The sequence below is a fragment of the Hordeum vulgare genome, unplaced genomic scaffold (genome assembly GCF_904849725.1).
Source record: "Hordeum vulgare subsp. vulgare unplaced genomic scaffold, MorexV3_pseudomolecules_assembly, whole genome shotgun sequence".
NCBI lineage: Eukaryota > Viridiplantae > Streptophyta > Magnoliopsida > Poales > Poaceae > Hordeum > Hordeum vulgare.
The window spans coordinates 560,001-585,632 of record NW_025422486.1 but is presented as its reverse complement, the minus strand read 5'-3'; the positions used below and the strand labels follow the sequence as shown (position 1 = coordinate 585,632).

Here is a 25,632-nt window from a genome sequence, read left to right as displayed (position 1 = left end):
GTAGTAGTAGTAGTACTAGTAGTAGTACTAGTAGTAGTAGTAGTAGTACTAGTAGTAGTAGTAGTAGGGGTAAGCATAAGGAACAAATAGATAGTTGCATGTCGGATGCGGTCATACCAGCACTAAAGCACCGGATCCCATCAGAACTTCGAAGTTAAGCGTGCTTGGGCGAGAGTAGTACTAGGATGGGTGACCTCTTGGGAAGTCCTCGTGTTGCATTCCCCTTTTTAAATATATTTTTGCGGCACGTGACAAGGATGACGCGGGACCGTGATCTATATGACCTCGTTTTCTTATTTTTGACGTTTACTAGTTTTCTTATTTTTGACGTTGGTGATATGTTTTAGCTTGCCCCTCCCGTGTCCATTGCCACATTTGCCTCGACAACGGAGACGAGTTTAACACAAGAATTTCACCGCTCCCTCTCTACCCCGACAACACGAGTACCGCCACGACCTCTCTGACTTTTCCCACCGCGCATGACACCCAACGACTAGTAGTAGTAGTAGTAGCAGTAGCAGTAGTAGCAGTAGTAGCAGTAGTAGTAGGGGCAAGCATAAGGAACAAATAGATAGTTGCTTGTTGGATGCGATCATACCAGCACTAAAGCACCGGATCCCATTAGAACTCCGAAGTTAAGCGTGCTTGGGCGAGAGTAGTACTAGGATGGGTGACCTCCTGGGAAGTCCTCGTGTTGCATTTCGCTTTTTAAATATATTTTTGCGCCACGTGACAAGGATGACACGGGACCGTGATCTATATGACCTCGTTTTCTTATTTTTGACGTTTACTAGTTTTCTTATTTTTGACGTTTGTGATATGTTTTAGCTTGCCCCTCCCGTGTCCATTGCCACATTTGCCTCGAGAACGGAGACGAGTTTAACACAAGAATTTCACCGCTCCCTCTCTACCCCGACAACACGAGCACCGCCAGGACCTCTGTGACTTTTCCCACCGCGCATGACACCCAACGACTAGTAGTAGTACTAGTAGTAGTAGGGGCAAGCATAAGGAACAAATAGATAGTTGCATGTCGGATGCAATCATACCAGCACTAAAGCACCGGATCCCATCAGAACTACGAAGTTAAGCGTGCTTGGGCGAGAGTAGTACTAGGATGGGTGACCTCCTCGGAATTCCTCTTGTTGCATTCCCCTTTTTAAATATATTTTTGCGCCACGTGACAAGGATGACGCGGGACCGTGATCTATATGACCTCGTTTTCTTATTTTTGACGTTTACTAGTTTTCTTATTTTTGACGTTTGTGATATGTTTTAGCTTGCCCCTCCCGTGTCCATTGCCACATTTGCCTCGAGAACGGAGACGAGTTTAACACAAGAATTTCACCGCTCCCTCTCTACCCCGACAACACGAGCACCGCCACGACCTCTTTGACTTTTCCCACCGCGCATGACACCCAACGACTAGTAGTAGTAGTACTAGTAGTAGGGGCAAGCATAAGGAACAAATAGATAGTTGCATGTCGGATGCGATCATACCAGCACTAAAGCACCGGATCCCATCAGAACTCCGAAGTTAAGCGTGCTTGGGCGAGAGTAGTACTAGGATGGGTGACCTCCTGGGAAGTCCTCGTGTTGCATTCCCCTTTTTAAATATATTTTTGCGCCACGTGACAAGGATGACGCGGGACCGTGATCTATATGACCTCGTTTTCTTATTTTTGACGTTTACTAGTTTTCTTATTTTTGACGTTTGTGATATGTTTTCGCTTGCTCCTCCCGTGTCCATTGCCACATTTGCCTCGACAACGGAGACGAGTTTAACACAAGAATTTCACCGCTCCCTCTCTACCCCGACAACACGAGCACCGCCACGACCTCTTTGACTTTTCCCACCGCGCATGACACCCAACGACTAGTAGTAGTAGTAGTAGTAGCAGCAGTAGTAGCAGTAGTAGCAGTAGTAGTAGGGGCAAGCATAAGGAACAAATAGATAGTTGCATGTCGGTTGCGATCATACCAGCACTAAAGCACCGGATCCCATCAGAACTCCGAAGTTAAGCGTGCTTTGGCGAGAGTAGTACTAGGATGGGTGACCTCCTGGGAAGTCCTCGTGTTGCATTCCCCTTTTTAAATATATTTTTGCGCCACATGACAAGGATGACACGGGACCGTGATCTATATGACCTCGTTTTCTTATTTTTGACGTTTACTAGTTTTCTTATTTTTGACGTTTGTGATATGTTTTAGCTTGCCCCTCCCGTGTCCATTGCCACATTTGCCTCGAGAACGGAGACGAGTTTAACACAAGAATTACACCGCTCCCTCTCTACCCCGACAACACGAGCACCGCCACGACCTCTGTGACTTTTCCCACCGCGCATGACACCCAACGACTAGTAGTAGTAGTAGTAGTAGTAGTAGTAGTAGTAGTAGTAGTACTAGTAGTAGTAGTAGTACTAGTAGTAGTAGTACTAGTAGTAGTAGTAGTAGGGGCAAGCATAAGGAACAAATAGATAGTTGCATGTTGGATGCGGTCATACCAGCACTAAAGCACCGGATCCCATCAGAACTCCGAAGTTAAGCGTGCTTGGGCGAGAGTAGTACTAGGATGGGTGACCTCTTGGGAAGTCCTCGTGTTGCATTCCCCTTTTTAAATATATTTTTGCGCCACGTGACAAGGATGACGCGGGACCGTGATCTATATGACCTCGTTTTCTTATTTTTGACGTTTACTAGTTTTCTTATTTTTGACGTTGGTGATATGTTTTAGCTTGCCCCTCCCGTGTCCATTGCCACATTTGCCTCGACAACGGAGACGAGTTTAACACAAGAATTTCACCGCTCCCTCTCTACCCCGACAACACGAGTACCGCCACGACCTCTCTGACTTTTCCCACCGCGCATGACACCCAACGACTAGTAGTAGTAGTAGTAGCAGTAGCAGTAGTAGCAGTAGTAGCAGTAGTAGTAGGGGCAAGCATAAGGAACAAATAGATAGTTGCTTGTTGGATGCGATCATACCAGCACTAAAGCACCGGATCCCATTAGAACTCCGAAGTTAAGTGTGCTTGGGCGAGAGTAGTACTAGGATGGGTGACCTCCTGCGAAGTCCTCGTGTTGCATTTCGCTTTTTAAATATATTTTTGCGCCACGTGACAAGGATGACACGGGACCGTGATCTATATGACCTCGTTTTCTTATTTTTGACGTTTACTAGTTTTCTTATTTTTGACGTTTGTGATATGTTTTAGCTTGCCCCTCCCGTGTCCATTGCCACATTTGCCTCGAGAACGGAGACGAGTTTAACACAAGAATTTCACCGCTCCCTCTCTACCCCGACAACACGAGCACCGCCAGGACCTCTGTGACTTTTCCCACCGCGCATGACACCCAACGACTAGTAGTAGTACTAGTAGTAGTAGGGGCAAGCATAAGGAACAAATAGATAGTTGCATGTCGGATGCGATCATACCAGCACTAAAGCACCGGATCCCATCAGAACTCCGAAGTTAAGCGTGCTTGGGCGAGAGTAGTACTAGGATGGGTGACCTCCTGGGAATTCCTCTTGTTGCATTCCCCTTTTTAAATATATTTTTGCGCCACGTGACAAGGATGACGCGGGACCGTGATCTATATGACCTCGTTTTCTTATTTTTGACGTTTACTAGTTTTCTTATTTTTGACGTTTGTGATATGTTTTAGCTTGCCCCTCCCGTGTCCATTGCCACATTTGCCTCGAGAACGGAGACGAGTTTAACACAAGAATTTCACCGCTCCCTCTCTACCCCGACAACACGAGCACCGCCACGACCTCTTTGACTTTTCCCACCGCGCATGACACCCAACGACTAGTAGTAGTACTAGTAGTAGGGGCAAGCATAAGGAACAAATAGATAGTTGCATGTCGGATGCGATCATACCAGCACTAAAGCACCGGATCCCATCAGAACTCCGAAGTTAAGCGTGCTTGGGCGAGAGTAGTACTAGGATGGGTGACCTCCTGGGAAGTCCTCGTGTTGCATTCCCCTTTTTAAATATATTTTTGCGCCACGTGACAAGGATGACGCGGGACCGTGATCTATATGACCTCGTTTTCTTATTTTTGACGTTTACTAGTTTTCTTATTTTTGACGTTTGTGATATGTTTTCGCTTGCTCCTCCCGTGTCCATTGCCACATTTGCCTCGACAACGGAGACGAGTTTAACACAAGAATTTCACCGCTCCCTCTCTACCCCGACAACACGAGCACCGCCACGACCTCTTTGACTTTTCCCACCGCGCATGACACCCAACGACTAGTAGTAGTAGTAGTAGTAGTAGCAGTAGTAGTAGTAGTAGCAGTAGTAGCAGTAGTAGCAGTAGTAGTAGGGGCAAGCATAAGGAACAAATAGATAGTTGCATGTCGGTTGCGATCATACCAGCACTAAAGCACCGGATCCCATTAGAACTCCGAAGTTAAGCGTGCTTTGGCGAGAGTAGTACTAGGATGGGTGACCTCCTGGAAGTCCTCGTGTTGCATTCCCCTTTTTAAATATATTTTTGCGCCACATGACAAGGATGACACGGGACCGTGATCTATATGACCTCGTTTTCTTATTTTTGACGTTTACTAGTTTTCTTATTTTTGACGTTTGTGATATGTTTTAGCTTGCCCCTCCCGTGTCCATTGTCACATTTGCCTCGAGAACGGAGACGAGTTTAACACAAGAATTACACCGCTCCCTCTCTACCCCGACAACACGAGCACCGCCACGACCTCTGTGACTTTTCCCACCGCGCATGACACCCAACGACTAGTAGTAGTAGTAGTAGTAGTAGTAGTAGTAGTAGTAGTAGTAGTAGTAGTAGTACTAGTAGTAGTAGTAGTACTAGTAGTAGTAGTACTAGTAGTAGTAGTAGTACTAGTAGTAGTAGTACTAGTAGTAGTAGTAGTAGTACTAGTAGTAGTAGTAGTACTAGTAGTAGTAGTACTAGTAGTAGTAGTAGTAGGGGCAAGCATAAGGAACAAATAGATAGTTGCATGTCGGATGCGGTCATACCAGCACTAAAGCACCGGATCCCATCAGAACTCCGAAGTTAAGCGTGCTTGGGCGAGAGTAGTACTAGGATGGGTGACCTCTTGGGAAGTCCTCGTGTTGCATTCCCCTTTTTAAATATATTTTTGCGCCACGTGACAAGGATGACGCGGGACCGTGATCTATATGACCTCGTTTTCTTATTTTTGACGTTTACTAGTTTTCTTATTTTTGACGTTGGTGATATGTTTTAGCTTGCCCCTCCCGTGTCCATTGCCACATTTGCCTCGACAACGGAGACGAGTTTAACACAAGAATTTCACCGCTCCCTCTCTACCCCGACAACACGAGTACCGCCACGACCTCTCTGACTTTTCCCACCGCGCATGACACCCAACGACTAGTAGTAGTAGTAGTAGCAGTAGCAGTAGTAGCAGTAGTAGCAGTAGTAGTAGGGGCAAGCATAAGGAACAAATAGATAGTTGATTGTTGGATGCGATCATACCAGCACTAAAGCACCGGATCCCATCAGAACTCCGAAGTTAAGCGTGCTTGGGCGAGAGTAGTACTAGGATGGGTGACCTCCTGGGAAGTCCTCGTGTTGCATTTCGCTTTTTAAATATATTTTTGCGCCACGTGACAAGGATGACACGGGACCGTGATCTATATGACCTCGTTTTCTTATTTTTGACGTTTACTAGTTTTCTTATTTTTGACGTTTGTGATATGTTTTAGCTTGCCCCTCCCGTGTCCATTGCCACATTTGCCTCGAGAACGGAGACGAGTTTAACACAAGAATTACACCGCTCCCTCTCTACCCCGACAACACGAGCACCGCCAGGACCTCTGTGACTTTTCCCACCGCGCATGACACCCAACGACTAGTAGTAGTACTAGTAGTAGTAGGGGCAAGCATAAGGAACAAATAGATAGTTGCATGTCGGATGCGATCATACCAGCACTAAAGCACCGGATCCCATCAGAACTCCGAAGTTAAGCGTGCTTGGGCGAGAGTAGTACTAGGATGGGTGACCTCCTGGGAAGTCCTCTTGTTGCATTCCCCTTTTTAAATATATTTTTGCGCCACGTGACAAGGATGACGCGGGACCGTGATCTATATGACCTCGTTTTCTTATTTTTGACGTTTACTAGTTTTCTTATTTTTGACGTTTGTGATATGTTTTAGCTTGCCCCTCCCGTGTCCATTGCCACATTTGCCTCGACAACGGAGACGAGTTTAACACAAGAATTTCACCGCTCCCTCTCTACCCCGACAACACGAGCACCGCTACGACCTCTTTGACTTTTCCCACCGCGCATGACACCCAACGACTAGTAGTAGTAGTACTAGTAGTAGGGGCAAGCATAAGGAACAAATAGATAGTTGCATGTCGGATGCGATCATACCAGCACTAAAGCACCGGATCCCATCAGAACTCCGAAGTTAAGCGTGCTTGGGCGAGAGTAGTACTAGGATGGGTGACCTCCTGGGAAGTCCTCGTGTTGCATTCCCCTTTTTAAATATATTTTTGCGCCACGTGACAAGGATGACGCGGGACCGTGATCTATATGACCTCGTTTTCTTATTTTTGACGTTTACTAGTTTTCTTATTTTTGACGTTTGTGATATGTTTTCGCTTGCTCCTCCCGTGTCCATTGCCACATTTGCCTCGACAACGGAGACGAGTTTAACACAAGAATTTCACCGCTCCCTCTCTACCCCGACAACACGAGCACCGCCACGACCTCTTTGACTTTTCCCACCGCGCATGACACCCAACGACTAGTAGTAGTAGTAGTAGTAGTAGCAGTAGTAGTAGTAGTAGCAGTAGTAGCAGTAGTAGCAGTAGTAGTAGGGGCAAGCATAAGGAACAAATAGATAGTTGCATGTCGGTTGCGATCATACCAGCACTAAAGCACCGGATCCCATTAGAACTCCGAAGTTAAGCGTGCTTTGGCGAGAGTAGTACTAGGATGGGTGACCTCCTGGGAAGTCCTCGTGTTGCATTCCCCTTTTTAAATATATTTTTGCGCCACATGACAAGGATGACACGGGACCGTGATCTATATGACCTCGTTTTCTTATTTTTGACGTTTACTAGTTTTCTTATTTTTGACGTTTGTGATATGTTTTAGCTTGCCCCTCCCGTGTCCATTGTCACATTTGCCTCGAGAACGGAGACGAGTTTAACACAAGAATTACACCGCTCCCTCTCTACCCCGACAACACGAGCACCGCCACGACCTCTGTGACTTTTCCCACCGCGCATGACACCCAACGACTAGTAGTAGTAGTAGTAGTAGTAGTAGTAGTAGTAGTAGTAGTAGTAGTAGTAGTACTAGTAGTAGTAGTAGTACTAGTAGTAGTAGTACTAGTAGTAGTAGTAGTACTAGTAGTAGTAGTACTAGTAGTAGTAGTAGTAGTACTAGTAGTAGTAGTAGTACTAGTAGTAGTAGTACTAGTAGTAGTAGTAGTAGTACTAGTAGTAGTAGTAGTACTAGTAGTAGTAGTACTAGTAGTAGTAGTAGTAGGGGCAAGCATAAGGAACAAATAGATAGTTGCATGTCGGATGCGGTCATACCAGCACTAAAGCACCGGATCCCATCAGAACTCCGAAGTTAAGCGTGCTTGGGCGAGAGTAGTACTAGGATGGGTGACCTCTTGGGAAGTCCTCGTGTTGCATTCCCCTTTTTAAATATATTTTTGCGCCACGTGACAAGGATGACGCGGGACCGTGATCTATATGACCTCGTTTTCTTATTTTTGACGTTTACTAGTTTTCTTATTTTTGACGTTGGTGATATGTTTTAGCTTGCCCCTCCCGTGTCCATTGCCACATTTGCCTCGACAACGGAGACGAGTTTAACACAAGAATTTCACCGCTCCCTCTCTACCCCGACAACACGAGTACCGCCATGACCTCTCTGACTTTTCCCACCGCGCATGACACCCAACGACTAGTAGTAGTAGTAGTAGCAGTAGCAGTAGTAGCAGTAGTAGCAGTAGTAGTAGGGGCAAGCATAAGGAACAAATAGATAGTTGATTGTTGGATGCGATCATACCAGCACTAAAGCACCGGATCCCATCAGAACTCCGAAGTTAAGCGTGCTTGGGCGAGAGTAGTACTAGGATGGGTGACCTCCTGGGAAGTCCTCGTGTTGCATTTCGCTTTTTAAATATATTTTTGCGCCACGTGACAAGGATGACACGGGACCGTGATCTATATGACCTCGTTTTCTTATTTTTGACGTTTACTAGTTTTCTTATTTTTGACGTTTGTGATATGTTTTAGCTTGCCCCTCCCGTGTCCATTGCCACATTTGCCTCGAGAACGGAGACGAGTTTAACACAAGAATTACACCGCTCCCTCTCTACCCCGACAACACGAGCACCGCCAGGACCTCTGTGACTTTTCCCACCGCGCATGACACCCAACGACTAGTAGTAGTACTAGTAGTAGTAGGGGCAAGCATAAGGAACAAATAGATAGTTGCATGTCGGATGCGATCATACCAGCACTAAAGCACCGGATCCCATCAGAACTCCGAAGTTAAGCGTGCTTGGGCGAGAGTAGTACTAGGATGGGTGACCTCCTGGGAAGTCCTCTTGTTGCATTCCCCTTTTTAAATATATTTTTGCGCCACGTGACAAGGATGACGCGGGACCGTGATCTATATGACCTCGTTTTCTTATTTTTGACGTTTACTAGTTTTCTTATTTTTGACGTTTGTGATATGTTTTAGCTTGCCCCTCCCGTGTCCATTGCCACATTTGCCTCGACAACGGAGACGAGTTTAACACAAGAATTTCACCGCTCCCTCTCTACCCCGACAACACGAGCACCGCCACGACCTCTTTGACTTTTCCCACCGCGCATGACACCCAACGACTAGTAGTAGTAGTAGTAGTAGTAGCAGTAGTAGCAGTAGTAGTAGGGGCAAGCATAAGGAACAAATAGATAGTTGCATGTCGGATGCGATCATACCAGCACTAAAGCACCGGATCCCATCAGAACTCCGAAGTTAAGCGTGCTTGGGCGAGAGTGGTACTAGGATGGGTGACCTCCTGGGAAGTCCTCGTGTTGCATTCCCCTTTTTAAATATATTTTTGCGCCACGTGACAAGGATGACGCGGGACCGTGATCTATATGACCTCGTTTTCTTATTTTTGACGTTTACTAGTTTTCTTATTTTTGACGTTTGTGGTATGTTTTAGCTTGCCCCTCCCGTGTCCATTGCCACATTTGCCTCGACAACGGAGACGAGTTTAACACAAGAATTTCACCGCTCCCTCTCTACCCCGACAACACGAGCACCGCCACGACCTCTTTGACTTTTCCCACCGCGCATGACACCCAACGACTAGTAGTAGTACTAGTACTAGTAGCAGTAGTAGCAGTAGTAGTAGGGGCAAGCATAAGGAACAAATAGATAGTTGCATGTCGGATGCGATCATACCAGCACTAAAGCACCGGATCCCATCAGAACTCCGAAGTTAAGCGGGCTTGGGCGAGAGTAGTACTAGGATGGGTGACCTCCTGGGAAGTCCTCGTGTTGCATTCCCCTTTTTAAATATATTTTTGCGCCACATGACAAGGATGACTCGGGACCGTGATCTATATGACCTCGTTTTTTATTTTTGACGTTTACTAGTTTTCTTATTTTTGACGTTTGTGATATGTTTTAGCTTGCCCCTCCCGTGTCCAATGCCACATTTGCCTCGAGAACGGAGACGAGTTTAACACAAGAATTACACCGCTCCCTCTCTACCCCGACAACACGAGCACCGCCACGACCTCTGTGACTTTTCCCACCGCGCATGACACCCAACGACTAGTAGTAGTAGTAGTAGTAGTAATAGTAGTAGTAGTAGTAGTACTAGTAGTAGTAGTAGTAGTAGTACTAGTAGTAGTAGTAGTAGTACTAGTAGTAGTAGTAGTAGTACTAGTAGTAGTAGTAGTAGTACTAGTAGTAGTAGTAGTAGTACTAGTAGTAGTAGTAGGGCAAGCATAAGGAACAAATAGATAGTTGCATGTCGGTTGCGATCATACCAGCACTAAAGCACCGGATCTCATCAGAACTCCGAAGTTAAGCGTGCTTGGGCGAGAGTAGTACTAGGATGGGTGACCTCCTGGGAAGTCCTCGTGTTGCATTCCCCTTTTTAAATATATTTTTGCGCCACGTGATAAGGATGACGCGGGACCGTGATCTATATGACCTCGTTTTCTTATTTTTGACGTTTACTAGTTTTCTTATTTTTGACGTTTGTGATATGTTTTAGCTTGCCCCTCCCGTGTCCATTGCCACATTTGCCTCGACAACGGAGACGAGTTTAACACAAGAATTTCACCGCTCCCTCTCTACCCCGACAACACGAGCACCGCCATGACCTCTCTGACTTTTCCCACCGCGCATGACACCCAACGACTAGTAGTAGTAGTAGTAGTAGTAGTAGTAGTAGTAGTAGTAGCAGTAGTAGCAGTAGTAGTAGGGGCAAGCATAAGGAACAAATAGATAGTTGCATGTCGGATGCGATCATACCAGCACTAAAGCACCGGATCCCATCAGAACTCCGAAGTTAAGCGTGCTTGGGCGAGAGTAGTACTAGGATGGGTGACCTCCTGGGAAGTCCTCGTGTTGCATTCCCCTTTTTAAATATATTTTTGCGCCACGTGACAAGGATGACACGGGACCGTGATCTATATGACCTCGTTTTCTTATTTTTGACGTTTACTAGTCTTCTTATTTTTGACGTTTGTGATATGTTTTAGCTTGCCCCTCCCGTGTCCATTGCCACATTTGCCTCGACAACGGAGACGAGTTTAACACAAGAATTTCACCGCTCCCTCTCTACCCCGACAACACGAGCACCGCCATGACCTCTCTGACTTTTCCCACCGCGCATGACACCCAACGACTAGTAGTAGTAGTAGTAGTAGTAGTAGTAGTAGTAGTAGCAGTAGTAGCAGTAGTAGTAGGGGCAAGCATAAGGAACAAATAGATAGTTGCATGTCGGATGCGATCATACCAGCACTAAAGCACCGGATCCCATCAGAACTCCGAAGTTAAGCGTGCTTGGGCGAGAGTAGTACTAGGATGGGTGACCTCCTGGGAAGTCCTCGTGTTGCATTCCCCTTTTTAAATAAATTTTTGCGCCACGTGACAAGGATGACACGGGACCGTGATCTATATGACCTCGTTTTCTTATTTTTGACGTTTACTAGTCTTCTTATTTTTGACGTTTGTGATATGTTTTAGCTTGCCCCTCCCGTGTCCATTGCCACATTTGCCTCGACAACGGAGACGAGTTTAACACAAGAATTTCACCGCTCCCTCTCTACCCCGACAACACGAGCACCGCCATGACCTCTCTGACTTTTCCCACCGCGCATGACACCCAACGACTAGTAGTAGTAGTAGTAGTAGTAGTAGTAGTAGCAGTAGTAGCAGTAGTAGTAGGGGCAAGCATAAGGAACAAATAGATAGTTGCATGTCGGATGCGATCATACCAGCACTAAAGCACCGGATCCCATCAGAACTCCGAAGTTAAGCGTGCTTGGGCGAGAGTAGTACTAGGATGGGTGACCTCCTGGGAAGTCCTCGTGTTGCATTTCCCTTTTTAAATATATTTTTGCGCCACATGACAAGGATGACACGGGACCGTGATCTATATGACCTCGTTTTCTTATTTTTGACGTTTACTAGTTTTCTTATTTTTGACGTTTGTGATATGTTTTAGCTTGCCCCTCCCGTGTCCATTGCCACATTTGCCTCGAGAACGGACACGAGTTTAACACAAGAATTTCACCGCTCCCTCTCTACCCCGACAACACGAGCACCGCCACGACCTCTGTGACTTTTCCCTCCGCGCATGACACCCAACGACTAGTAGTAGTAGTAGTACTTGTAGTAGGGGCAAGCATAAGGAACAAATAGATAGTTGCATGTCGGATGCGATCATACCAGCACTAAAGCACCGGATCCCATCAGAACTCCGAAGTTAAGCGTGCTTGGGCGAGTAGTACTAGGATGGGTGACCTCCTGGGAAGTCCTAGTGTTGCATTCCCCTTTTTAAATATATTTTTGCGCCACGTGACAAGGATGACGCGGGACCGTGATCTATATGACCTCGTTTTCTTATTTTTGACGTTTACTAGTTTTCTTATTTTTGACGTTTGTGATATGTTTTAGCTTGCCCCTCCCGTGTCCATTGCCACATTTGCCTCGAGAACGGAGACGAGTTTAACACAAGAATTTCACCGCTCCCTCTCTACCCCGACAACACGAGCACCGCCACGACCTCTGTGACTTTTCCCACCGCGCATGACACCCAACGACTAGTAGTAGTAGTACTAGTAGTAGGGGCAAGCATAAGGAACAAATAGATAGTTGCATGTCGGATGCGATCATACCAGCACTAAAGCACCGGATCCCATCAGAACTTCGAAGTTAAGCGTGCTTGGGCGAGAGTAGTACTAGGATGGGTGACCTCCTGGGAAGTCCTCGTGTTGCATTCCCCTTTTTAAATATATTTTTGCGCCACGTGACAAGGATGACGCGGGACCGTGATCTATATGACCTCGTTTTCTTATTTTTGACGTTTACTAATTTTCTTATTTTTGACGTTTGTGATATGTTTTAGCTTGCCCCTCCCGTGTCCATTGCCACATTTGCCTCGACAACGGAGACGAGTTTAACACAAGAATTTCACCGCTCCCTCTCTACCCCGACAACACGAGCACCGCCACGACCTCTTTGACTTTTCCCACCGCGCATGACACCCAACGACTAGTACTAGTAGTAGTAGTAGTAGTAGCAGTAGTAGCAGTAGTAGCAGTAGTAGCAGTAGTAGTAGGGGCAAGCATAAGGAACAAATAGATAGTAGCATGTCGGATGCGATCATACCAGCACTAAAGCACCGGATCCCATCAGAACTCCAAAGTTAAGCGTGCTTGGGCGAGAGTAGTACTAGGATGGGTGACCTCCTGGGAAGTCCTCGTGTTGCATTCCCCTTTTTAAATATATTTTTGCGCCACATGACAAGGATGACACGGGACCGTGATCTATATGACCTCGTTTTCTTATTTTTGACGTTTACTAGTTTTCTTATTTTTGACGTTTGTGATATGTTTTAGCTTGCCCCTCCCGTGTCCATTGCCACATTTGCCTCGAGAACAGAGACGAGTTTAACACAAGAATTACACCGCTCCCTCTCTACCCCGACAACACGAGCACCGCCACGACCTCTGTGACTTTTCCCACCGCGCATGACCCCCAACGACTAGTAGTAGTAGTAGTAGTAGTAGTAGTAGTAATAGTAGTAGTAGTACTAGTAGTAGTAGTAGTACTAGTAGTAGTAGTACTAGTAGTAGTAGTACTAGTAGTAGTAGTAGTAGGGGCAAGCATAAGGAACAAATAGATAGTTGCATGTCGGATGCGATCATACCAGCACTAAAGCACCGGATCCCATCAGAACTCCGAAGTTAAGCGTGCTTGGGCGAGAGTAGTACTAGGATGGTTGACCTCTTTGGGAAGTCATCGTGTTCCATTCCCCTTTTTAAATATATTTTTGCGCCACGTGACAAGGATGACGCGGGACCGTGATCTATATGACCTCGTTTTCTTATTTTTGACGTTTACTAGTTTTCTTATTTTTGACGTTGGTGATATGTTTTAGCTTGCCCCTCCCGTGTCCATTGCCACATTTGCCTCGACAACGGAGACGAGTTTAACACAAGAATTTCACCGCTCCCTCTCTACCCCGACAACACGAGCACCGCCACGACCTCTCTGACTTTTCCCACCGCGCATGACACCCAACGACTAGTAGTAGTAGTAGTAGTAGTAGTAGTAGCAGTAGTAGCAGTAGTAGCAGTAGTAGTAGGGGCAAGCATAAGGAACAAATAGATAGTTGCATGTTGGATGCGATCATACCAGCACTAAAGCACCGGATCCCATCAGAACTCCGAAGTTAAGCGTGCTTGGGCGAGAGTAGTACTAGGATGGGTGACCTCCTGGGAAGTCCTCGTGTTGCATTTTGCTTTTTAAATATATTTTTGCGCCACGTGACAAGGATGACACGGGACCGTGATCTATATGACCTCGTTTTCTTATTTTTGACGTTTACTAGTTTTCTTATTTTTGACGTTTGTGATATGTTTTAGCTTTCCCCTCCCGTGTCCATTGCCACATTTGCCTCGAGAACGGAGACGAGTTTAACACAAGAATTTCACCGCTCCCTCTCTACCCCGACAACACGAGCACCGCCAGGACCTCTGTGACTTTTCCCACCGCGCATGACACCCAACGACTAGTAGTAGAACTAGTAGTAGTAGGGGCAAGCATAAGGAACAAATAGATAGTTGCATGTCGGATGCGATCATACCAGCACTAAAGCACCGGATCCCATCAGAAATCCGAAGTTAAGCGTGCTTGGGCGAGAGTAGTACTAGGATGGGTGACCTCCTAGGAAGTCCTCTTGTTGCATTCCCCTTTTTAAATATATTTTTGCGCCACGTGACAAGGATGACGCGGGACCGTGATCTATATGACCTCGTTTTCTTATTTTTGACGTTTACTAGTTTTCTTATTTTTGACGTTTGTGATATGCTTTAGCTTGCCCCTCCCGTGTCCATTGCCACATTTGCCTCGACAACGGAGACGAGTTTAACACAAGAATTTCACCGCTCCCTCTCTACCCCGACAACACGAGCACCGCCACGACCTCTTTGACTTTTCCCACCGCGCATGACACCCAACGACTAGTAGTAGTAGTAGTAGTAGAAGTAGTAGCAGTAGTAGCAGGAGTAGTAGCAGTAGTAGTAGGGGCAAGCATAAGGAACAAATAGATAGTTACATGTCTGATGCGATCATACCAGCACTAAAGCACCGGATCCCATCAGAACTCCGAAGTTAAGCGTGCTTGGGCGAGAGTAGTACTAGGATGCGTGACCTCCTGGGAAGTCCTCGTGTTGCATTCCCCTTTTTAAATATATTTTTGCGCCACATGACAAGGATGACACGGGACCGTGATCTATATGACCTCGTTTTCTTATTTTTGACGTTTACTAGTTTTCTTATTTTTGACGTTTCTGATATGTTTTAGCTTGCCCCTCCCGTGTACATTGCCACATTTGCCTCGAGAACGGAGACGAGTTTAACACAAGAATTACACCGCTCCCTCTCTACCCCGACAACACGAGCACCGCCACGACCTCTGTGACTTTTCCCACCACGCATGACACCCAACGACTAGTAGTAGTAGTAGTAGTAGTAGTAGTAGTAGTAGTAGTAGTAGTAGTAGTAGTAGTAGTAGTACTAGTAGTACTAGTAGTAGTAGTAGGGGCAAGCATAAGGAACAAATAGATAGTAGCATGTCGGATGCGATCATACCAGCACTAAAGCACCGGATCCCATCAGAACTCCGAAGTTAAGCGTGCTTGGGCGAGAGTAGTACTAGGATGGGTGACCTCCTGGGAAGTCCTCGTGTTGCATTCCCCTTTTTAAATATATTTTTGCGCCACGTGACAAGGATGACGCGGGACCGTGATCTATATGACCTCGTTTTCTTATTTTTGACGTTTACTAGTTTTCTTATTTTTGACGTTGGTGATATGTTTTAGCTTGCCCCTCCCGTGTCCATTGCCACATTTGCCTCGACAACGGAGACGAGTTTAACACAAGAATTTCACCGCTCCCTCTCTACCCCGACAACACGAGCACCGCCACGACCTCTCTGACTTTTCCCACCGCGCATGACACCCAACGACTAGTAGTAGTAGTAGCAGTAGTAGCAGTAGTAGCACTAGTAGTAGGGGCAAGCATAAGGAACAAATAGATAGTTGCATGTCCGATGCGATCATACCAGCACTAAAGCACCGGATCCCATCAGAACTCCAAAGTTAAGCGTGCTTGGGCGAGAGTAGTACTAGGATGGGTGACCTCCTGGGAAGTCCTCGTGTTGCATTTCCCTTTTTAAATATATTTTTGCGCCACGTGACAAGGATGACACGGGACCGTGATCTATATGACCTCGTTTTCTTATTTTTGACGTTTACTAGTTTTCTTATTTTTGACGTTTGTGATATGTTTTAGCTTGCCCCTCCCGTGTCCATTGCCACATTTGCCTCGAGAACGGAGACGAGTTTAACACAAGAATTTCACCGCTCCCTCTCTACCCCGACAACACGAGCACCGTCATGACCTCTTTGACTTTTCCCACCGCGCATGACACCCAACGACTAGTAGTAGTAGTAGTAGTAGTAGTAGTAGTAGCAGTAGTAGCAGTAGTAGTAGGGGCAAGCATAAGGAACAAATAGATAGTTGCATGTCGGATGCGATCATACCAGCACTAAAGTACCGGATCCCATCAGAACTCCGAAGTTAAGCGTGCTTGGGCGAGAGTAGTACTAGGATAGGTGACCTCTTGGGAAGTCCTCGTGTTGCATTCCCCTTTTTAAATATATTTTTGCGCCACGTGACAAGGATGACGCGGGACCGTGATCTATATGACCTCGTTTTCTTATTTTTGACGTTTACTAGTTTTCTTATTTTTGACGTTTGTGATATGTTTTAGCTTGCCCCTCCCGTGTCCATTGCCACATTTGCCTCGACAACGGAGACGAGTTTAACACAAGAATTTCACCGCTCCCTCTCTACCCTGACAACACGAGCACCGCCACGACCTCTTTGACTTTTCCCACCGCGCATGACACCCAACGACTAGTAGTAGTAGTAGTAGTAGTAGCAGTAGTAGCAGTAGTAGCAGTAGTAGTAGGGGCAAGCATAAGGAACAAATAGATAGTTGCATGTCGGATGCGATCATACCAGCACTAAAGCACCGGATCCCATCAGAACTCCGAAGTTAAGCGTGCTTGGGCGAGAGTAGTACTAGGATGGGTGACCTCCTGGGAAGTCCTCGTGTTGCATTCCCCTTTTTAAATATATTTTTGCGCCACATGACAAGGATGACACGGGACCGTGATCTATATGACCTCGTTTTCTTATTTTTGGCGTTTACTAGTTTTCTTATTTTTGACGTTTGTGATATGTTTTAGCTTGCCCCTCCCGTGTCCATTGCCACATTTGCCTCGAGAACGGAGACGAGTTTAACACAAGAATTACACCGCTCCCTCTCTACCCCGACAACACGAGCACCGCCACGACCTCTGTGACTTTTCCCACCGCGCATGACACCCAACGACTAGTAGTAGTAGTAGTAGTAGTAGTAGTACTAGTAGTAGTAGTAGTAGTACTAGTAGTAGTAGTAGTAGTACTAGTAGTAGTAGTAGTAGGGGCAAGCATAAGGAACAAATAGATAGTTGCATGTCGGATGCGATCATACCAGCACTAAAGCATCGGATCCCATCAGAACTCCGAAGTTAAGCGTGCTTGGGTGAGAGTAGTACTAGGATGGGTGACCTCCTAGGAAGTCCTCGTGTTGCATTCCCCTTTTTAAATATATTTTCGCGCCACGTGACAAGGATGACGCGGGACCGTGATCTATATGACCTCGTTTTCTTATTTTTGACGTTTACTAGTTTTCTTATTTTTGACGTTTGTGATATGTTTTAGCTTGCCCCTCCCGTGTCCATTGCCACATTTGCCTCGACAACGGAGACGAGTTTAACACAAGAATTTCGCCGCTCCCTCTCTACCCCGACAACACGAGCACCGCCACGACCTCTCTGACTTTTCCCACCGCGCATGACACCCAACGACTAGTAGTAGTAGTAGTAGTAGTAGTAGTAGCAGTAGTAGCAGTAGTAGTAGGGGCAAGCATAAGGAACAAATAGATAGTTGCATGTCGGATGCGATCATACCAGCACTAAAGCACCGGATCGCATCAGAACTCCGAAGTTAAGCGTGCTTGGGCGAGAGTAGTACTAGGATGGGTGACCTCCTGGGAAGTCCTCGTGTTGCATTCCCCTTTTTAAATATATTTTTGCGCCACGTGACCAGGATGACGCGGGACCGTGATCTATATGACCTCGTTTTCTTATTTTTGACGTTTACTAGTTTTCTTATTTTTGACGTTTGTGATATGTTTTAGCTTGCCCCTCCCGTGTCCATTGCCACATTTGCCTCGAGAACGGAGACGAGTTTAACACAAGAATTTCACCGCTCCCTCTCTACCCCGACAACACGAGCACCGCCACGACCTCTGTGACTTTTCCCACCGCGCATGACACCCAACGACTAGTAGTAGTAGTAGTAGTAATAGTAGTAGTAGTTGTAGTACTAGTAGTAGTAGTAGTAGGGGCAAGCATAAGGAACAAATAGATAGTTGCATGTCCGATGCGATCATACCAGCACTAAAGCACCGGATCCCATCAGAACTCCAAAGTTAAGCGTGCTTGGGCGAGAGTAGTACTAGGATGGGTGACCTCCTGGGAAGTCCTCGTGTTGCATTCCCCTTTTTAAATATATTTTTGCGCCACGTGACAAGGATGACGCGGGACCGTGATCTATATGACCTCGTTTTCTTATTTTTGACGTTTACTAGTTTTCTTATTTTTGACGTTTGTGATATGTTTTAGCTTGCCCCTCCCGTGTCCATTGCCACATTTGCCTCGACAACGGAGACGAGTTTAACACAAGAATTTCACCGCTCCCTCTCTACCCCGACAACACGAGCACCGCCACGACCTCTCTGACTTTTCCCACCGCGCATGACACCCAACGACTAGTAGTAGTAGTAGTAGTAGCAGTAGTAGCAGTAGTAGTAGGGGCAAGCATAAGGAACAAATAGATAGTTGCATGTCGGATGCGATCATACCAGCACTAAAGCACCGGATCCCATCAGAACTTCGAAGTTAAGCGTGCTTGGGCGAGAGTAGTACTAGGATGGGTGACCTCCTGGGAAGTCCTCGTGTTGCATTCCCCTTTTTAAATATATTTTTGCGCCACGTGACAAGGATGACACGGGACCGTGATCTATATGACCTCGTTTTCTTATTTTTGACGTTTACTAGTTTTCTTATTTTTGACGTTTGTGATATGTTTTAGCTTGCCCCTCCCGTGTCCATTGCCACATTTGCCTCGACAACGGAGACGAGTTTAACACAAGAATTTCACCGCTCCCTCTCTACCCCGACAACACGAGCACCGCCACGACCTCTTTGACTTTTCCCACCGCGCATGACACCCAACGACTAGTAGCAGTAGTAGCAGTAGTAGTAGTAGTAGTAGGGGCAAGCATAAGGAACAAATAGATAGTTGCATGTCGGATGCGATCATACCAGCACTAAAGCAGCGGATCCCATCAGAACTCCGAAGTTAAGCGTGCTTGGGCGACAGTAGTTCTAGGATGGGTGACCTCCTGGGAAGTCCTCGTGTTGCATTCCCCTTTTTAAATATATTTTTGCGCCACGTGACAAGGATGACGCGGGACCGTGATCTATATGACCTCGTTTTCTTATTTTTGACGTTTACTAGTTTTCTTATTTTTGACGTTTGTGATATGTTTTAGCTTGCCCCTCCCGTGTCCATTGCCACATTTGCCTCGACAACGGAGACGAGTTTAACACAAGAATTTCACCGCTCCCTCTCTACCCCGACAACACGAGCACCGCCACGACCTCTCTGACTTTTCCCACCGCGCATGACACCCAACGACTAGTAGTAGTAGTAGTAGTAGAAGTAGTAGCAGTAGTAGCAGTAGTAGTAGGGGCAAGCATAAGGAACAAATAGATAGTTGCATGTCGGATGCGATCATACCAGCACTAAAGCACCGGATCCCATCAGAACTCCGAAGTTAAGCGTGCTTGGGCGAGAGTAGTACTAGGATGGGTGACCTCCTGGGAAGTCCTCGTGTTGCATTTCCCTTTTTAAATATATTTTTGCGCCACGTGACAAGGATGACGCGGGACCGTGATCTATATGACCTCGTTTTCTTATTTTTGACGTTTACTAGTTTTCTTATTTTTGACGTTTGTGATATGTTTTAGCTTGCCCCTCCCGTGTCCATTGCCACATTTGCCTCGACAACGGAGACGAGTTTAACACAAGAATTTCACCGCTCCCTCTCTACCCCGACAACACGAGCACCGCCACGACCTGTGTGACTTTTCCCACCGCGCATGACACCCAACGACTACTAGTAGTAGTAGTAGTAGTAGTACTAGTAGTAGTAGTAGTAGTAGTAGCAGGGGCAAGCATAAGGAACAAATAGATAGTTGCATGTCGGATGCGATCATACCAGCACTAAAGCGCCGGATCCCATCAGAACTCTGAAGTTAAGCGTGCTTGGGTGAGAGTAGTACTAGGATAGGTGACCTCTTGGGAAGTCCTCGTGTTACATTCCCCTTTTTAAATATATTTTTGCGCCACGTGACAAGGATGACGCGGGACCGTGATCTATATGACCTCGTTTTCTTATTTTTGACGTTTACTAGTTTTCTTATTTTTGACGTTTGTGATATGTTTTAGCTTGCCCCTCCCGTGTCCATTGCCACATTTGCCTCGAGAACGGAGACGAGTTTAACACAAGAATTTCACCGCTCCCTCTCTACCCCGACAACAAGAGCACCGCCACGACCTCTGTGACTTTTCCCACCGCGCATGACACCCAACGACTAGTAGTAGTAGTAGTAGTAGTAGTAGTAGTAGTAGTAGTAGTAGTAGTAGTAATAGTAGTAGTAGTAGTAGTACTAGTAGTAGTAGTAGTAGGGGCAAGCATAAGGAACAAATAGATAGTTGCATGTCGGATGCGATCATACCAGCACTAAAGCACCGGATCCCATCAGAACTCCGAAGTTAAGCGTGCTTGGGCGAGAGTAGTACTAGGATGGGTGACCTCCTGGGAAGTCCTCGTGTTGCATTCCCCTTTTTAAATATATTTTTGCGCCACGTAACAAGGATGACGCGGGACCGTGATCTATATGACCTCGTTTTCTTATTTTTGACGTTTACTAGTTTTCTTATTTTTGACGTTTGTGATATGTTTTAGCTTGCCCCTCCCGTGTCCATTGCCACATTTGCCTCGACAACGGAGACGAGTTTAACACAAGAATTTCACCGCTCCCTCTCTACCCCGACAACACGAGCACCGCCACGACCTCTTTGACTTTTCCCACCGCGCATGACACCCAACGACTAGTAGTAGTAGTAGTAGTAGTAGCAGTAGTAGTAGGGGCAAGCATAAGGAACAAATAGATAGTTGCATGTCGGATGCTATCATACCAGCACTAAAGCACCGGATCCCATCAGAACTCCGAAGTTAAGCGTGCTTGGGCGTGAGTAGTACTAGGATGGGTGACCTCCTGGGAAGTCCTCGTGTTGCATTCCCCTTTTTAAATATATTTTTGCGCCACATGACAAGGATGACACGGGACCGTGATCTATATGACCTCGTTTTCTTATTTTTGACGTTTACTAGTTTTCTTATTTTTGACGTTTGTGATATGTTTTAGCTTGCCCCTCCCGTGTCCATTGCCACATTTGCCTCGACAACGGAGACGAGTTTAACACAAGAATTTCACCGCTCCCTCTCTACCCCGACAACACGAGCACCGCCACGACCTCTTTGACTTTTCCCACCGCGCATGACACCCAACGACTAGTAGTAGTAGTAGTAGTAGTAGCAGTAGTAGTAGGGGCAAGCATAAGGAACAAATAGATAGTTGCATGTCGGATGCGATCATACCAGCACTAAAGCACCGGATCCCATCAGAACTCCGAAGTTAAGCATGCTTGGGCGAGAGTAGTACTAGGATGGGTGACCTCCTGGGAAGTCCTTGTGTTGCATTCCCCTTTTTAAATATATTTTTGCGCCACATGACAAGGATGACACGGGACCGTGATCTATATGACCTCGTTTTCTTATTTTTGACGTTTACTAGTTTTCTTATTTTTGACGTTTGTGATATGTTTTAGCTTGCCCCTCCCGTGTCCATTGCCACATTTGCCTCGAGAACGGAGACGAGTTTAACACAAGAATTACACCGCTCCCTCTCTACCCCGACAACACGAGCACCGCCACGACCTCTGTGACTTTTCCCACCGCGCATGACACCCAACGACTAGTAGTAGTAGTAGTAGTAATAGTAGTAGTAGTATTAGTACTAGTAGTAGTAGTAGTAGTACTAGTAGTAGTAGTAGTAGTACTAGTAGTAGTAGTATTAGGGGCAAGCATAAGGAACAAATAGATAGTTGCATGTCGGATGCGATCATACCAGCACTAAAGCACCGGATCCCATCAGAACTCCGAAGTTAAGCGTGCTTGGGCGAGAGTAGTACTAGGATGGGTGACCTCCTGGGAATCCTCGTGTTGCATTCCCCTTTTTAAATATATTTTTGCGCCACGTGACAAGGATGACGCGGGACCGTGATCTATATGACCTCGTTTTCTTATTTTTGACGTTTGTGATATGTTTTAGCTTGCCCCTCCCGTGTCCATTGCCACATTTGTCTCGACAACTGTGATCTATATGACCTCGTTTTCTTATTTTTGACGTTTACTAGTTTTCTTTTTTTTGACGTTTGTGATATGTTTTAGCTTGCCCCTCCCGTGTCCATTGCCACATTTGCCTCGACAACGGAGACGAGTTTAACACAAGAATTTCACCGCTCCCTCTCTACCCCGACAACACGAGCACCGCCACGACCTCTTTGACTTTTCCCACCGCGCATGACACCCAACGACTAGTAGTAGTAGTAGTAGTAGTAGCAGTAGTAGTAGGGGCAAGCATAAGGAACAAATAGATAGTTGCATGTCGGATGCGATCATACCAGCACTAAAGCACCGGATCCCATCAGAACTCCGAAGTTAAGCGTGCTTGGGCGAGAGTAGTACTAGGATGGGTGACCTCCTGGGAAGTCCTCGTGTTGCATTCCCCTTTTTAAATATATTTTTGCGCCACATGACAAGGATGACACGGGACCGTGATCTATATGACCTCGTTTTCTTATTTTTGACGTTTACTAGTTTTCTTATTTTTGACGTTTGTGATATGTTTTAGCTTGCCCCTCCCGTGTCCATTGCCACATTTGCCTCGAGAACGGAGACGAGTTTAACACAAGAATTACACCGCTCCCTCTCTACCCCGACAACACGAGCACCGCCACGACCTCTGTGACTTTTCCCACCGCGCATGACACCCAATGACTAGTAGTAGTAGTAGTAATAGTAGTAGTAGTATTAGTACTAGTAGTAGTAGTAGTAGTACTAGTAGTAGTAGTAGTAGTACTAGTAGTAGTAGTATTAGGGGCAAGCATAAGGAACAAATAGATAGTTGCATGTCGGATGCGATCATACCAGCACTAAAGCACCGGATCCCATCAGAACTCCGAAGTTAAGCGTGCTTGGGCGAGAGTAGTACTAGGATGGGTGACCTCCTGGGAATCCTCGTGTTGCATTCCCCTTTTTAAATATATTTTTGCGCCACGTGACAAGGATGACGCGGGACCGTGATCTATATGACCTCGTTTTCTTATTTTTGACGTTTACTAGTTTTCTTATTTTTGACGTTTGTGATATGTTTTAGCTTGCCCCTCCCGTGTCCATTGCCACATTTGTCTCGACAACGGAGACGAGTTTAACACAAGAATTTCACCGCTCCCTCTCTACCCCGACAACACGAGCACCGCCACGACCTCTCTGACTTTTCCCACCGCGCATGACACCCAACGACTAGTAGCAGTAGTAGCAGTAGTAGCAGTAGTAGCAGTAGTAGTAGGGGCAAGCATAAGGAACAAATAGATAGTTGCATGTCGGATGCGATCATACCAGCACTAAAGCACCGGACCCCATCAGAACTCCGAAGTTAAGCGTGCTTGGGCGAGAGTAGTACTAGGATGGGTGACCTCATGGGAAGTCCTCGTGTTGCATTCCCCTTTTTAAATATATTTTTGCGCCACGTGACAAGGATGACACGGGACCGTGATCTATATGACCTCGTTTTCTTATTTTTGACGTTTACTAGTTTTCTTATTTTTGACGTTTATGATATGTTTTAGCTTGCCCCTCCCGTGTCCATTGCCACATTTGCCTCGAGAACGGAGACGAGTTTAACACAAGAATTTCACCGCTCCCTCTCTACCCCGACAACACGAGCACCGCCACGACCTCTGTGCCTTTTCCCACCGCGCATGACACCCAACGACTAGTAGTAGTAGTAGTAGTAGTAGTAGTAGTAGTAGTAATAGTAGTAGTAGTACTAGTAGTAGTAGTAGTAGGGGCAAGCATAAGGAACAAATAGATAGTTGCATGTCGGATGCGATCATACCAGCACTAAAGCACCGGATCTCATCAGAACTCCGAAGTTAAGCGTGCTTGGGCGAGAGTAGTACTAGGATGGGTGACCTCCTGTGAAGTCCTCGTGTTGCATTCCCCTTTTTAAATATATTTTTGCGCCACGTAACAAGGATGACGCGGGACCGTGATCTATATGACCTCGTTTTCTTATTTTTGACGTTTACTAGTTTTCTTATTTTTGACGTTTGTGATATGTTTTAGCTTGCCCCTCCCGTGTCCATTGCCACATTTGCCTCGACAACGGAGACGAGTTTAACACAAGAATTTCACCGCTCCCTCTCTACCCCGACAACACGAGCACCGCCACGACCTCTCTGACTTTTCCCACCGCGCATGACACCCAACGACTAGTAGTAGTAGTAGTAGTAGTAGTAGTAGCAGTAGTAGCAGTAGTAGCAGTAGTAGCACGGGAAAGCATAAGGAACAAATAGATAGTTGCATGTCGGATGCGATCATACCAGCACTAAAGCACCGGACCCCATCAGAACTCCGAAGTTAAGCGTGCTTGGGCGAGAGTAGTACTAGGATGGGTGACCTCCTGGGAAGTCCTCGTGTTGCATTCCCCTTTTTAAATATATTTTTGCGCCACGTGACAAGGATGACACGGGACCGTGATCTATATGACCTCGTTTTCTTATTTTTGACGTTTACTAGTTTTCTTATTTTTGACGTTTGTGATATGTTTTAGCTTATCCCTCCCGTGTCCATTGCCACATTTGCCTCGAGAACGGAGACGAGTTTAACATAATAATTTCACCGCTCCCTCTCTACCCCGACAACACGAGCACCGCCACGACCTCTGTGACTTTTCCCACCGCGCATGACACCCAACGACTAGTAGTAGTAGTAGTAGTAGTAGTAGTAGCAGTAGTAGTAGTAGTACTAGGGGCAAGCCTAAGGAACAAATAGATAGTTGCATGTCGGATGCGATCATACCAGCACTAAAGCACCGGATCCCATCGGAACTCCGAAGTTAAGCGTGCTTGGGCGAGAGTAGTACTAGGATGGGTGACCTCCTGTGAAGTCCTCGTGTTGCATTCCCCTTTTTAAATATATTTTTGCGCCACATGACAAGGATGACACGGGACCGTGATCTATATGACCTCGTTTTCTTATTTTTGACGTTTACTAGTTTTCTTATTTTTGACGTTTGTGATATGTTTTAGCTTGCCCCTCCCGTGTCCATTGCCACATTTGCCTCGAGAACGGAGACGAGTTTAACATAAGAATTTCACCGCTCCCTCTCTACCCCGACAACACGAGCACCGCCACGACCTCTGTGACTTTTCCCACCGCGCATGACACCCAACGACTAGTAGTAGTAGTAGTAGTAGTAGTAGTAGTAGTAGTAGTAGTAGTACTAGTAGTAGTAGTAGTACTAGTAGTAGTAGTAGTAG

At 46.2% G+C, this 25,632-nt stretch overlaps 52 non-coding genes across 52 annotated transcripts; all 52 read left to right on the top strand.

Annotated features, from left to right (window-relative positions):
* The first annotated feature begins 103 nt into the window (after positions 1-103).
* LOC123415579 lies at positions 104-222 on the top strand. Its single transcript, XR_006615290.1, has one exon. It is a non-coding gene; the product is annotated as a 5S ribosomal RNA (ribosomal RNA).
* Positions 223-584: 362 nt separating this feature from the next.
* On the top strand, positions 585-703 carry LOC123416910. The gene has a single exon (XR_006616505.1). It is a non-coding gene; the product is annotated as a 5S ribosomal RNA (ribosomal RNA).
* A 332-nt stretch (positions 704-1,035) lies between these two features.
* On the top strand, positions 1,036-1,154 carry LOC123416413. The gene has a single exon (XR_006616075.1). It is a non-coding gene; the product is annotated as a 5S ribosomal RNA (ribosomal RNA).
* Positions 1,155-1,486: 332 nt separating this feature from the next.
* On the top strand, positions 1,487-1,605 carry LOC123416118. The gene has a single exon (XR_006615797.1). It is a non-coding gene; the product is annotated as a 5S ribosomal RNA (ribosomal RNA).
* A 362-nt stretch (positions 1,606-1,967) lies between these two features.
* LOC123415906 lies at positions 1,968-2,086 on the top strand. The gene has a single exon (XR_006615597.1). It is a non-coding gene; the product is annotated as a 5S ribosomal RNA (ribosomal RNA).
* Positions 2,087-2,490: 404 nt separating this feature from the next.
* LOC123416805 lies at positions 2,491-2,609 on the top strand. Its single transcript, XR_006616406.1, has one exon. It is a non-coding gene; the product is annotated as a 5S ribosomal RNA (ribosomal RNA).
* Positions 2,610-2,971: 362 nt separating this feature from the next.
* On the top strand, positions 2,972-3,090 carry LOC123415782. The gene has a single exon (XR_006615480.1). It is a non-coding gene; the product is annotated as a 5S ribosomal RNA (ribosomal RNA).
* A 332-nt stretch (positions 3,091-3,422) lies between these two features.
* On the top strand, positions 3,423-3,541 carry LOC123415635. The gene has a single exon (XR_006615344.1). It is a non-coding gene; the product is annotated as a 5S ribosomal RNA (ribosomal RNA).
* A 329-nt stretch (positions 3,542-3,870) lies between these two features.
* LOC123416106 lies at positions 3,871-3,989 on the top strand. The gene has a single exon (XR_006615786.1). It is a non-coding gene; the product is annotated as a 5S ribosomal RNA (ribosomal RNA).
* Positions 3,990-4,369: 380 nt separating this feature from the next.
* On the top strand, positions 4,370-4,487 carry LOC123416399. Its single transcript, XR_006616062.1, has one exon. It is a non-coding gene; the product is annotated as a 5S ribosomal RNA (ribosomal RNA).
* Positions 4,488-4,990: 503 nt separating this feature from the next.
* Positions 4,991-5,109, top strand: LOC123416804. The gene has a single exon (XR_006616405.1). It is a non-coding gene; the product is annotated as a 5S ribosomal RNA (ribosomal RNA).
* A 362-nt stretch (positions 5,110-5,471) lies between these two features.
* On the top strand, positions 5,472-5,590 carry LOC123416766. Its single transcript, XR_006616368.1, has one exon. It is a non-coding gene; the product is annotated as a 5S ribosomal RNA (ribosomal RNA).
* Positions 5,591-5,922: 332 nt separating this feature from the next.
* LOC123415588 lies at positions 5,923-6,041 on the top strand. Its single transcript, XR_006615298.1, has one exon. It is a non-coding gene; the product is annotated as a 5S ribosomal RNA (ribosomal RNA).
* Positions 6,042-6,373: 332 nt separating this feature from the next.
* LOC123416093 lies at positions 6,374-6,492 on the top strand. The gene has a single exon (XR_006615774.1). It is a non-coding gene; the product is annotated as a 5S ribosomal RNA (ribosomal RNA).
* A 380-nt stretch (positions 6,493-6,872) lies between these two features.
* LOC123416038 lies at positions 6,873-6,991 on the top strand. Its single transcript, XR_006615722.1, has one exon. It is a non-coding gene; the product is annotated as a 5S ribosomal RNA (ribosomal RNA).
* A 557-nt stretch (positions 6,992-7,548) lies between these two features.
* Positions 7,549-7,667, top strand: LOC123416803. The gene has a single exon (XR_006616404.1). It is a non-coding gene; the product is annotated as a 5S ribosomal RNA (ribosomal RNA).
* A 362-nt stretch (positions 7,668-8,029) lies between these two features.
* Positions 8,030-8,148, top strand: LOC123416765. Its single transcript, XR_006616367.1, has one exon. It is a non-coding gene; the product is annotated as a 5S ribosomal RNA (ribosomal RNA).
* A 332-nt stretch (positions 8,149-8,480) lies between these two features.
* Positions 8,481-8,599, top strand: LOC123415587. Its single transcript, XR_006615297.1, has one exon. It is a non-coding gene; the product is annotated as a 5S ribosomal RNA (ribosomal RNA).
* Positions 8,600-8,952: 353 nt separating this feature from the next.
* On the top strand, positions 8,953-9,071 carry LOC123416868. The gene has a single exon (XR_006616465.1). It is a non-coding gene; the product is annotated as a 5S ribosomal RNA (ribosomal RNA).
* Positions 9,072-9,424: 353 nt separating this feature from the next.
* LOC123415331 lies at positions 9,425-9,543 on the top strand. The gene has a single exon (XR_006615052.1). It is a non-coding gene; the product is annotated as a 5S ribosomal RNA (ribosomal RNA).
* A 474-nt stretch (positions 9,544-10,017) lies between these two features.
* Positions 10,018-10,136, top strand: LOC123415415. Its single transcript, XR_006615135.1, has one exon. It is a non-coding gene; the product is annotated as a 5S ribosomal RNA (ribosomal RNA).
* Positions 10,137-10,507: 371 nt separating this feature from the next.
* Positions 10,508-10,626, top strand: LOC123416081. The gene has a single exon (XR_006615763.1). It is a non-coding gene; the product is annotated as a 5S ribosomal RNA (ribosomal RNA).
* Positions 10,627-10,994: 368 nt separating this feature from the next.
* On the top strand, positions 10,995-11,113 carry LOC123416070. Its single transcript, XR_006615752.1, has one exon. It is a non-coding gene; the product is annotated as a 5S ribosomal RNA (ribosomal RNA).
* A 362-nt stretch (positions 11,114-11,475) lies between these two features.
* Positions 11,476-11,594, top strand: LOC123416764. The gene has a single exon (XR_006616366.1). It is a non-coding gene; the product is annotated as a 5S ribosomal RNA (ribosomal RNA).
* Positions 11,595-11,929: 335 nt separating this feature from the next.
* LOC123416136 lies at positions 11,930-12,046 on the top strand. The gene has a single exon (XR_006615814.1). It is a non-coding gene; the product is annotated as a 5S ribosomal RNA (ribosomal RNA).
* A 332-nt stretch (positions 12,047-12,378) lies between these two features.
* On the top strand, positions 12,379-12,497 carry LOC123415223. Its single transcript, XR_006614944.1, has one exon. It is a non-coding gene; the product is annotated as a 5S ribosomal RNA (ribosomal RNA).
* Positions 12,498-12,871: 374 nt separating this feature from the next.
* On the top strand, positions 12,872-12,990 carry LOC123416894. The gene has a single exon (XR_006616490.1). It is a non-coding gene; the product is annotated as a 5S ribosomal RNA (ribosomal RNA).
* A 422-nt stretch (positions 12,991-13,412) lies between these two features.
* LOC123416510 lies at positions 13,413-13,532 on the top strand. The gene has a single exon (XR_006616152.1). It is a non-coding gene; the product is annotated as a 5S ribosomal RNA (ribosomal RNA).
* Positions 13,533-13,900: 368 nt separating this feature from the next.
* Positions 13,901-14,019, top strand: LOC123416816. Its single transcript, XR_006616416.1, has one exon. It is a non-coding gene; the product is annotated as a 5S ribosomal RNA (ribosomal RNA).
* Positions 14,020-14,351: 332 nt separating this feature from the next.
* On the top strand, positions 14,352-14,470 carry LOC123416288. The gene has a single exon (XR_006615958.1). It is a non-coding gene; the product is annotated as a 5S ribosomal RNA (ribosomal RNA).
* Positions 14,471-14,841: 371 nt separating this feature from the next.
* On the top strand, positions 14,842-14,960 carry LOC123416010. The gene has a single exon (XR_006615696.1). It is a non-coding gene; the product is annotated as a 5S ribosomal RNA (ribosomal RNA).
* Positions 14,961-15,358: 398 nt separating this feature from the next.
* Positions 15,359-15,477, top strand: LOC123416058. Its single transcript, XR_006615741.1, has one exon. It is a non-coding gene; the product is annotated as a 5S ribosomal RNA (ribosomal RNA).
* A 353-nt stretch (positions 15,478-15,830) lies between these two features.
* LOC123415747 lies at positions 15,831-15,949 on the top strand. The gene has a single exon (XR_006615447.1). It is a non-coding gene; the product is annotated as a 5S ribosomal RNA (ribosomal RNA).
* A 362-nt stretch (positions 15,950-16,311) lies between these two features.
* On the top strand, positions 16,312-16,430 carry LOC123415767. Its single transcript, XR_006615466.1, has one exon. It is a non-coding gene; the product is annotated as a 5S ribosomal RNA (ribosomal RNA).
* A 362-nt stretch (positions 16,431-16,792) lies between these two features.
* Positions 16,793-16,911, top strand: LOC123416046. Its single transcript, XR_006615730.1, has one exon. It is a non-coding gene; the product is annotated as a 5S ribosomal RNA (ribosomal RNA).
* A 398-nt stretch (positions 16,912-17,309) lies between these two features.
* LOC123416013 lies at positions 17,310-17,428 on the top strand. The gene has a single exon (XR_006615699.1). It is a non-coding gene; the product is annotated as a 5S ribosomal RNA (ribosomal RNA).
* Positions 17,429-17,787: 359 nt separating this feature from the next.
* Positions 17,788-17,906, top strand: LOC123415292. The gene has a single exon (XR_006615010.1). It is a non-coding gene; the product is annotated as a 5S ribosomal RNA (ribosomal RNA).
* Positions 17,907-18,274: 368 nt separating this feature from the next.
* LOC123415771 lies at positions 18,275-18,393 on the top strand. The gene has a single exon (XR_006615470.1). It is a non-coding gene; the product is annotated as a 5S ribosomal RNA (ribosomal RNA).
* A 350-nt stretch (positions 18,394-18,743) lies between these two features.
* Positions 18,744-18,862, top strand: LOC123415222. Its single transcript, XR_006614943.1, has one exon. It is a non-coding gene; the product is annotated as a 5S ribosomal RNA (ribosomal RNA).
* A 344-nt stretch (positions 18,863-19,206) lies between these two features.
* Positions 19,207-19,325, top strand: LOC123416401. The gene has a single exon (XR_006616064.1). It is a non-coding gene; the product is annotated as a 5S ribosomal RNA (ribosomal RNA).
* A 359-nt stretch (positions 19,326-19,684) lies between these two features.
* Positions 19,685-19,803, top strand: LOC123416763. Its single transcript, XR_006616365.1, has one exon. It is a non-coding gene; the product is annotated as a 5S ribosomal RNA (ribosomal RNA).
* Positions 19,804-20,165: 362 nt separating this feature from the next.
* Positions 20,166-20,284, top strand: LOC123416431. Its single transcript, XR_006616089.1, has one exon. It is a non-coding gene; the product is annotated as a 5S ribosomal RNA (ribosomal RNA).
* A 401-nt stretch (positions 20,285-20,685) lies between these two features.
* Positions 20,686-20,804, top strand: LOC123416035. The gene has a single exon (XR_006615719.1). It is a non-coding gene; the product is annotated as a 5S ribosomal RNA (ribosomal RNA).
* Positions 20,805-21,148: 344 nt separating this feature from the next.
* LOC123415301 lies at positions 21,149-21,267 on the top strand. Its single transcript, XR_006615019.1, has one exon. It is a non-coding gene; the product is annotated as a 5S ribosomal RNA (ribosomal RNA).
* Positions 21,268-21,611: 344 nt separating this feature from the next.
* Positions 21,612-21,730, top strand: LOC123415524. Its single transcript, XR_006615239.1, has one exon. It is a non-coding gene; the product is annotated as a 5S ribosomal RNA (ribosomal RNA).
* Positions 21,731-22,140: 410 nt separating this feature from the next.
* LOC123416677 lies at positions 22,141-22,258 on the top strand. The gene has a single exon (XR_006616284.1). It is a non-coding gene; the product is annotated as a 5S ribosomal RNA (ribosomal RNA).
* Positions 22,259-22,696: 438 nt separating this feature from the next.
* Positions 22,697-22,815, top strand: LOC123416024. Its single transcript, XR_006615709.1, has one exon. It is a non-coding gene; the product is annotated as a 5S ribosomal RNA (ribosomal RNA).
* A 407-nt stretch (positions 22,816-23,222) lies between these two features.
* On the top strand, positions 23,223-23,340 carry LOC123416676. Its single transcript, XR_006616283.1, has one exon. It is a non-coding gene; the product is annotated as a 5S ribosomal RNA (ribosomal RNA).
* Positions 23,341-23,693: 353 nt separating this feature from the next.
* LOC123415411 lies at positions 23,694-23,812 on the top strand. The gene has a single exon (XR_006615131.1). It is a non-coding gene; the product is annotated as a 5S ribosomal RNA (ribosomal RNA).
* A 380-nt stretch (positions 23,813-24,192) lies between these two features.
* LOC123415340 lies at positions 24,193-24,311 on the top strand. The gene has a single exon (XR_006615061.1). It is a non-coding gene; the product is annotated as a 5S ribosomal RNA (ribosomal RNA).
* A 368-nt stretch (positions 24,312-24,679) lies between these two features.
* LOC123415303 lies at positions 24,680-24,798 on the top strand. The gene has a single exon (XR_006615021.1). It is a non-coding gene; the product is annotated as a 5S ribosomal RNA (ribosomal RNA).
* A 359-nt stretch (positions 24,799-25,157) lies between these two features.
* Positions 25,158-25,276, top strand: LOC123415342. The gene has a single exon (XR_006615063.1). It is a non-coding gene; the product is annotated as a 5S ribosomal RNA (ribosomal RNA).
* The last annotated feature ends 356 nt before the right edge of the window (positions 25,277-25,632 follow it).